Source organism: Athene cunicularia (assembly GCF_003259725.1).
Source record: "Athene cunicularia isolate RWA chromosome 8 unlocalized genomic scaffold, athCun1 chr8_part1, whole genome shotgun sequence".
Taxonomy (NCBI): domain Eukaryota; kingdom Metazoa; phylum Chordata; class Aves; order Strigiformes; family Strigidae; genus Athene; species Athene cunicularia.
Genome location: NW_020799109.1, coordinates 29,457,295 through 29,466,651, shown reverse-complemented (window position 1 = coordinate 29,466,651; position 9,357 = coordinate 29,457,295). Strand labels below are relative to the sequence as shown.

General features: G+C 54.1%; 1 long non-coding RNA gene across 1 annotated transcript; it reads right to left on the bottom strand.

Moving 5' to 3' along the window:
- Nucleotides 1-3,709: 3,709 nt before the first annotated feature.
- Nucleotides 3,710-7,994, bottom strand: LOC113482628. Its single transcript, XR_003398888.1, has 3 exons — nt 7,630-7,994; nt 4,326-4,442; nt 3,710-3,926 (listed from the first exon to the last, which is right to left on the bottom strand). It is a non-coding gene; the product is annotated as an uncharacterized LOC113482628 (long non-coding RNA).
- Nucleotides 7,995-9,357: the final 1,363 nt, after the last annotated feature.

The window sequence follows — 9,357 nt, the reverse complement described above, 5'->3', positions numbered from 1 at the left end:
CCCGGGAATGGGAGGGAAGTCCCCCGCTTCGCCCCGCACCGAGACAGCGCGGGGCGGGGGGGGATCAGGAAGCCGAGGGAAAGAGGGTACGGAGGAGGGTGGGTGTGTGTTTTTTGCAACCCTCCCGGCCCGAAAAAATAACCCTTCATCTCGCCTAGTTCTGGGAAAGCGGCAGCGGGAGCAGATCCAGGGCTTTCCGCGGCGTTTACATTAGCGGCTGCCTTTGCATAACTCCCAGGGATGGAAATCAGCCACCCTGGTAAACAGGGCAGTGGGGAAGGGAGGGAGGGACGAGAGCCCCCCCAGTCAGTTCTGGGCCTAGGCACTGGCTCGCTACACATCCCCACTCTGGGGGTGGGAGAACAAGCCACTGGTGCTTAGTGTCCCGCTTTCCCCCTTGGTGCAGATAACGGGCTACAGCACCTGGATTTGCATCCAAGCCCCTCACTCCAGGGCACAGGCCTGGTCACTGTCACATAAGGGAGAAGAAATCCTGCCAGCCCTGCTGTGGATGCAGGAGCACCCACTTCAGAGACACCCAGGTGGCAAGGGGCACCCAGCAAACTGCAGGCACTGCTCAGTATTTTTCCACCCCAGCAGCTCACTGGCTGTCCCAGCCCCACTCCTGCTCAGCCCTCTTGCTCCTCCCAGCCCGGACCCAAGGGGCAGGAGGGCAATGCCAGCACTAGCAGAAGGAGCCGCAGCCCCTGCACACATCCCTGCACACACATGTGGGTGCCAGGCCAAACACACCATGCCCATACCTGCCTTGGGGTGATGGGATCCTGGGTCTGCCCCACACCAGCCTCGGGGGAAAGGTGGGCGACACCAAAATTGAGCTCTCTCCAGGAGCTGGACCCTCCTGACCATCGCAGCCACCCTACTGAAGACACAGCCTCTGCACGGCCAGAGCCTGGGGCGACAGTGGCCAGGGAGAACTGGATCCTCAGCCAGGAGGAGGTGGAAGTGCTGGCTAAGGCTTTGCCTTGATTTATCGCCCATCTCCAGAGCCGGGTCCCCACCCTCCCTCCGGGGACAACCCTGCTCATTCTTTACCACCACTTTGCAGCAGCCTTAAGTGTGCGTTAATCCCCCGAGGCTGTCCAGAATGGAAGTGAAATTCAGGTGCTTGAGCAAGGTAGAGCCACCAAGCATTACAACAGGAACTGCCTTCCCCCAGTACCCCAGTTCCTGTACCCTATGCATAGAGCAAAACTTTCAGCACAGAAACAGATGCTGTGTTTTACCCATGAAATTAGCTCAGGATCTCATATTCAGACCAAGTTCAACTGTGGTCACCTGAATCTAATGGCTCAGCTGAAGCAAAAAGAGGCAGGAACTGGTGCTGAGACCCAGTCAGGCCAGAAGAGACCCAAAATAGCTCCCATAAAGAGGAGCTGTCAAGCCACAGGCAACGTAAAGCCGTGCCCAGCCCTTTTCCCTAAGTTTGCAGAGGTTTGTTTAATCAGGACACTCATCTCCGATAGCTCCAAATTCTTGGAACTGTGCTTGCTAATCGCAAATTTCCCAGAAACTTTGGCCACAAAACCGGGGGCATTTACGGGTGGAAGTCCCTGTGGCATGGGGTGACCCTCCTCACCCTATGTGAGCAGCTCCCCTTTTCACTCACAGAACTCCAAACACCACCGAAGGAAAGTGGGGAGCAAAGGCAGCTTGCAGTGTAAACACCTCCTCTCCGTCCGATAAAGCCCTGCCTGGGAGAGACCCCCAGCGTGGGCAAGGCTTCCACGGCTAGGCTGGGACGTGTCGCTCCCTGCCCCGGGCAGGTTTGGTGGCAGGCCCGTGCCCGTGCCCCTTACCCTCGCCCTGCACAACATGTTTACGAGCCAGCGGAGAAGAGGTGAGCGCTGCCGCTGCCAGCGCCCTCTCCCGGGAAGCCGGCGGGGAAAGCGGCGGCCCCTTCCCGGCTCGCAGGGCTCAGGGCAGCTTGTTTACTGCCTGCCTTCCCCTCCTCCCCTTCCAGGCTGCCGGGTTTTTTTTGGGAAACACGGCTCAGCTTGTGCCTTCGCCCAGCTGCGTGCTCCAGTGACCCTTATTGTCACCAGCATTCAACGAGACAAAAACCTCATCGGGGAGCTGGGGAAGGCACGATGCCAACAGGTGACACCTCCCAGGAGTGGATTTAAGTCAGCCTTCAAAGGGCCCGCTCTAAATGCACAGCGAGCTGGCCAGAGACAATGCACCGCTCCAGGGGCGAGTCCCAACTGGCATATGTTTTTCTTTCTTCCTCCTATTAATTCGTGGGAACACCTTTATTCGCCTGCCCCAGCACTTCCCTCCGGCGCGGTTTATATCCTGAGAGAATTGCCAGGGTTGGAAAGTGCCTGGTGAGCTGGGAGGGCTGGACTTTGCAGCCGTCTGCCTCCAAGGCAGCAACGCAAACCCAGCAGGGACAGCACACACCGAGGTCTCTGGTCTGTCCACGAGAGGTCTGGGGATCAGGATGGTTGAGTTGCACACTTGGCATGAGACCTGCCCACTCTGATACCACCCTGGCATCTTTTTCAGGAGCCAAGCAGCCAAGGGTCATGGCTTCCCTCTCTTCCCCAGCCTTTCTGGGGCTTCTGTGACCCATCCCTGTCCATGTGTCCCTGCCCATCCCTGTCCTCATATCCCCCCTAGCTGCCCTGCAACTGCACACCCCTGCCTGGCTGCTGAGACCCCCTGAAAGTGCAGCCTCCGCAATTTGGGAATGCCTTAAAATGTGGAAATGTCACACCACAGGGAGAAAAAAAAGAGGGGGAGTGAGTAGAATTCGAGGGTTAAAAAGGCAGGATATGAAACTTCCCTGTGGCTCAGGCCCTGGGGCAGGGCTTTGCTCCTTCAGTGCTATGACTTCCTCAGCTCCCTGGGGCCATCTCAAAGGGTGGCCCCTGACTGCAGACCCTGCAGCTGGAGACCTGGCCACCCCTGGAATCTCAACCCCAACAGATTACAGACCTGCTCTGCTAAACCCAGCTACCCATTTGCCTTTCACCAGCACTAAAAATTTTAAACAGAAATTCAGTATTTTTTTAAAAACAGAGATACCACACAGGAAGGAGGAACTGTCCGTTTTGTTGTGACTGGTTAGGTCCTAGGAGGAAGCCTGATGCACACAAAATGCCCCAGACTCTAGCAATGGCACAGCTGGGAGGGAGTAGGGACAAGCATAGAGTCGTAAAATAGTTTGGGTTGGAAGGGACCTTTTAAAGGTCATCTAGTCCAACACCCCCTGAAATAAGCAGGGACATCTTCAGCATCTCTCCTCTCCCTGTGCCCAACAGCTAAGACATTCCCAAATTCAGATACACCATTTTCAGACCCATCTAGGAAAGAGCGCTGGGCTACAATGTACCACATCAGGAACTGAAACGCACTCAAGTGAGACCAGACATGGGCTGGATGACCTGATTTTGCATTGCCTCCATCTCTGCCCACTGCTGGGCATAGCTGCCTTTGCTTGGACCCACCACAGTGTGCCCACTGCCACTGGGACCAGGGCTTCAGAGGGCTGGAGGAACTGGAGTTGTAGCCCCTTTTACCTATGATTAGCAAGGGCTGGAAAAATGAACCTAAATCCTTAGAGAGACGAGCAAGCACTTAATTAACAAGTTGCCCTCAATAAGACTCAAACAGCAGTCACCGACTGAGGACAGGCAGGTCACAACCGGGCGGGGAAGCATCTGTGCTGGGGAGGGACTGACCTTGTGCAAGCAGCGGTGGCTGACCAGTCTCCCCCGGAGTGTGGCAGGAGGCTGACGAAACCCCCCAAGGCAGGAAGGCAGTAGCTGCTTGCCCGATAAGTGAGCAAACATTGCACGCTCCGCAGCAGGCCCATTCTCCCTTTGAAGATGCTGCCAGGGTCAAGGGTAGCCAAGGGCTGGTGACCAGAGGACTTTCAGAGGCAGAGTAGATTACCTGGGCTGCACAGAAGGGCAATTTAGGAAAGCAAATTGATAAATAAAAACGTGCAGAGGCACATGCAAAGAAAAAGAAAGCTCCCTCCCTGTGCATCTCAGCTGCAACATGCACCTGTGAGGCATTTAGGGGAAGAGGGGCCTGGGGAACACAGCAGCCAGGAAAACCTTGTGCAAACCTCCCTGGCTGCTTGCACCTCCCTCTCCACCCCTTTCACAGCCACTTTGGTGCTGGTTGCTGTGCCCGATGCCCACCTTGCCACCCCTTGCATGAAACCATGGCATTGCTTCGTCCCCCAGCAGCCTCCTTCCCCAGCTCTCCCCAGGGAGGGCTCTTTGTGGCAGGGGCATCACCACTGTCAGCTCTGGGCCTGTCTGGCAGCAACCCTGGCAGGCAGCACCTACCTCCCACCAGTTCTGCCCTGCACGCATGCAAGACCTTGTGGAGAGGCCGAGCGTCTTCAGTGAGCAGGGGCTGCCGCTGAGAAGCACGTGCTCGCCTTCAAAAGCAACCAGGGGAAGCTGGAAGATGAGAACGTCAGGGCAGGCAGGATTTGAGACCTAGAAATTGCTTGGCTCGATTCGCTCTGTACAAGGGTGGAGAATATCCCAGGGAGTGCTCAGCACATGCCTTTCCCTGCAGTTGGAAATTGGTCACAGTGTGCATTGGCAGGGTTGTTTTTGCCGTTTGGTTTTTTTTTGTTTGGTTTTTTTTGTCTTTTTTTACTAGCGCTGTTCATGCTGCTAAATACACTCCCAGCTAGGTCAGGGCCACGTTAGCTGTGGCTGGCAGATTAATTTCAGCCTAATACACTTCACAGCACCGTGAGAGTGCAGAAATCTTCAATGAGCTGCCCAAGTGGATTCAATGCTACAATCTTGGCCCAACATTGTAAATTATAAAAGGTAACTGCAAAGTGCTGTTGCCCATGTCCCTCCTTTACAGCTGAAATAGGTCCCTGTCCTGCCACAACAGTGCTTAACCTGGACTGGTGAAGTCAACAGACCCAGGCACTCATATAAGGTTACACAAGTGATTTTGCTTCAGCTGGAGAAGAGACAAGCAAATACAGAGCTTGCCTCAGGGGTTGTCAGGTGTAATGGGTCAGAGCCCAGCCTTCACAGTCATTCCCAAGCAAGGAAGCTACAGACAGATGGCAATAGGCTCAAAAATACTTCTAATTAATGTAAGGAAATACCAGAGATGTCCTCATTGAGCAAACAAGTCTTACACACCCAGGAGACCAACCATGAAAATCACATACAAAAAAATAAGCCTTCTATGTTCCAGAAAGGAATTAATATTTAAAGCTGAACTGCCATACCTCAGACAATTCCAGTTTTAAGGTGCTATGGGCCCAAAAGGATTATGCCCATTGCTGACAGTCTTTGAAAGTGTCCTAAACTATTTATATGAGAACAGGCTGGGCTGTATGGGGGGAAAAAAACCCATAATCTTACCCCAAAAGCTCACTCTGGGCATATAATATTTATGCTAGAGGGTGAGCAGATTTGTGCAGCAAGGTGCTTGCACTGCTTCCTCATGCTGGGGTTTCCCAGGTTACAGAGGTGGTAGACCATTACCTCAGACCAAAAGCAATACTGAGGTGTATGGGATTGCTGTGGGACAGTGGGTACCGACTGCAGCAGGGCAGGGGGAAACAGCCTCCACCCCCCCCAGGGCACCAAAAGGGGCCAGTTAGGCTGCGAGCAGCCAGCGACCGCAGGTGGTGAGGCTGATCCTGCGGTGGGGCAGCCTTGGACTTCACCACCATGGTGAGCCGTGCCAGTTTATGTTGGGCAAGGATAAGAAACCTAGACCCGTCCCCTCTGCCATCCCAGGAGCACGAGGCTCTGCTGCTGGCAGAGGTGGCCTCAGGTGTGCTGAGGATGGGCTGCTCCCCATGGAGATGGAGGACGTGGGTAATTTGGGCTCACAGAGAGGGGGAGCAAAGCCCTCCTGACGTGTTCGGTGTTGCAACCCTGCCCTTATCATTGTACAAAGAGTCCAGCCATGCTGCGCTCCTCTCTAAACCCCCTTCTAAATCTGGGCTGTGCTCATATGTCGACTTATTTTTTAAGCTTTTTTTTTTTCTTAATAGCCACACAGCTGACGTGAGCTCCTTTTACAAGAAGCCATTGTGGCAAGACGAACAAGACCGATGTGCCCATGCACAGACTAAGGAAAACCCTGGCAAGCTGCAGCTGGGCTGAACAGAGCTCTATCCTGCCAGATCTCTTAGGGTGAGACTCCATGGAAATGGCCCTGTGCACTCCCACATAACTGTGTCAGCCTGTTTCTGATCACAACCTTGGTCCTTTCCTGGAAGAAACCAGCACAGTCCTGCTGAGGTCAGTCCAGAGCTGGATGGGCACTCAGCAGAGCTACACCAGCCTCTGAGTTTCTCACTGGACATCTGCTCAGTTGCCAACTGAAAAATCTGGCTTTTTGACAGTTGCAACCTTTCCCCAAGGACTTTTGCGACTTTTACATGCGAGACAGCCACCATGCCAGTACATCCCTAACCCCTCATCTCTTGGGTTTAGCAGCACAAATCTTTACGATTGTGATCAGAGCTATTCCTCCACAGGGTCTCCCATAACATCTTCCCACAGCTCTGCCTGGCACCACGAGGACAAGCAGATGTTTTGCGGCTCATGGTTGTCCCTTCCCCATCTCAGTTTGGGTTTTGGCATAGTAACCAGCTGATGTGCCCAGGCTGTGGCCAAAGGTCACAAGCCAGTCCTCACCCCCACCCCTCAAAAGCAAAGTATCACCCAAAGGACAACATCCCTCCATTGTCACCACGAGGATGTGCACAGCATCCACTGCTGTTAAACCCAGCAGGTTCAACCATCTGAACTAATGCAGCGTGGCAGGAGGTGACCCCCCCCAGGGCACACGTGTGTGCACAGACAGTTCAGTTGTGATCTCTAACATGCTTTCAGAAGTCTCTGTCATGTTCCTCCTGGCCTGGTGTAGCACCGGTTACCAGGGCAGCACAGCAATGCACAAAAAAAAGAGCTCACGAACTCAGGGTGACAGAGTGAGCCGGTGCAGGACTGTCGCCCTGGGGTCCCCAGCACCAGCCCCACAATTAATTAGGCGTCGTCCCCGTCCTAATTGCAGCCGTGGAGTCCCAAGCCCATTGCTGAGTCGCAGAGCCCCGTTGCCGCTGGGGACAGCTTCAGATTCCTGATTTGACAGCGCCACCTCGTGAGGTGGCCCCGCTCCTGGGGACCCTGTGGGGTGCAGGCAGCTGCCTGCACCCACGCTTGCACAGAAGTGGCTGCACACTGTTAGGTGTGTTTTAACCTGCCCGTTCCCACGCAGGTGACAGTAGCCACAGCGACGGAAGGGGACACGACGGTCAACATAACACAACTGCATTTTGTAAATGGCCAGAACGAGAAAGCTCAGGGCTTCTTAGAAGCGCAAGGTTGGCAGAGTCTATCCTACAGCCCCCACTTAGGCAAGTACAGAAGAGATGTTCAGTGCAGCAGAGGCCACAAAACCTCTGCTCCACACTCTCCACAAGCACCTTCCCACTCCCACTGACAGCACAGAGCCACAGACAAGCAGACCCAGTTCTTTGCTACAAGGCACATCAGAGACCCCAGGCATAATGGTGCCCAAAACCTGGAGGGCACTACCAGCCCTGCCAGGTCTGACACCATAGCATTACAGACAAGGGGATCAAATACCCACCTGGGGAGCAGATTCCTCCTCCTGCCAGGAAAACGGGTCACTGCTGCTGCAAGAGAGATGTGGTTTCTTCTTTCTCCTTGTCCCACAGCAGGCTCTCCAAGGTTGGGTCTCAGCCCCAGACCTGATGAGGCAGGACAGCTTCAACCCCAAGTTTTCCCAATCTGTCTGGGCAGACACAGCAGAGTCTCCTGTGAAATTTCCATCACCATCTAAGCAGATGTGCTGATAGCAACCACACCCAGTGCCAAGGTGCTACCAAGCACCTGGTTTGAAGGCAAGAAGTTTGCCCAAGAGGGGAGAAGGGAAAGGTTTAATTTCAGGACTCCCCAAGTGCACTTACAGGCTCGTGATGTGAAAAGTGACATTTCCCTGAAGGACAGAAAAGAGGAAGGTACTGAGAGCCCCACAGCCTCCCGGAGACAAGTGTGTCACAAGCAGCGTGGCACTGCAGAACACATCCCTGGGATATGGCAGCATGGTGACCACCAGTGAGTTACCTTTCTCCTGGAGGCTCCAACCCCTCTAAGCACACCCCAAAGGGGACAGCAGGGAAAAGACAGCATAAGGCCTCTGAAACGTGTGTCTTCCCTGTGACACAGCTGTGCCTTTCCGCAAGTAGGCTGATGCCAATCCACACCCTCGCGTGGGGGTGGCACTGCTGACACACTGCCTTGGTGTCGTGGGTGGATGGGGTGGGGGTCTAAACCGACTGTCACTTGACTCAGAGCCACAACTTGCTCCCAGCCTGAAGGTGCCTACTAATTTGGGGGAATTTTCTACCAACCTGAGCAAGAAGACCCAAAGGGCACCAAGGCAGTGGGGCTGGAGCAGCAGCACCAGAGCACAGCACACAGTTCCTCTCCATGATAGCAGGGTTACACCTGGCACCTGGGTGAGGTGGAAGAGCACAGCTTGTCCCTTCCAGCCATCTCCTCCCTTCTTCTGCCCTACACATACCACTGCATTTGCGTCCAGCCTCTGCAGACCACGTACCTTTACTATTTAAGGTGCCGCCATTTGAACTTTCCAGCATGCATCTGAACCTGATGCTTTCCAAACACCCCGTGGCCACCCGCCCAAACCACATGGGTGCACTAGGAACCCAATTCCATGGGCTGTCCCAGGTTCAAATCCTCCTGTGTGTGCACAGGACAAGCCCATACTGTACATCCCCTAGAGCTGTCCCTCTCAAAATTCATCCTTTGGTCCACATTCACATAACACTTGGCAACACAAAGCCCACATAACTTTCTCTTCCCCCACTTTGTAGCAACCATAGCCTCCACGGACATGGGGCTTTTGCTGAGAGATGACGTTTTTGTCGACTTTTTCAACACATTTCTGAATCTTCCTGTAACTCCACTCAGCACCATAAAGCCAGGGACCTTTCTGAATTCTTCTCAGGTGAACTTTCAGCTTCTGTGGTGTTAGAGGGCCCAGGAAAATTGGGAATACACCACACTCAGGCTGGAAAATGAGGGAAACCTGAGGAACTCAGCTTGGAGATAAAAGGTCTGAAACACAATGCCCTTCTACATAGTGAGGACTAAATAGAACAGCTGGGCTTTGGGCTCCCCTGCCATCCTCCATCTCTTTCAGCTCTCCCCTTTCCTTTCAATACAAGTTTTTGGCCAGACACCCATTTACAGCACAGGCTGGTGGGACCTCTGACCAGAGCTGCTGAGCTGCCTGGTGAGAAAAATGCCCTTTGCAAGGAGGGAGGAGAGT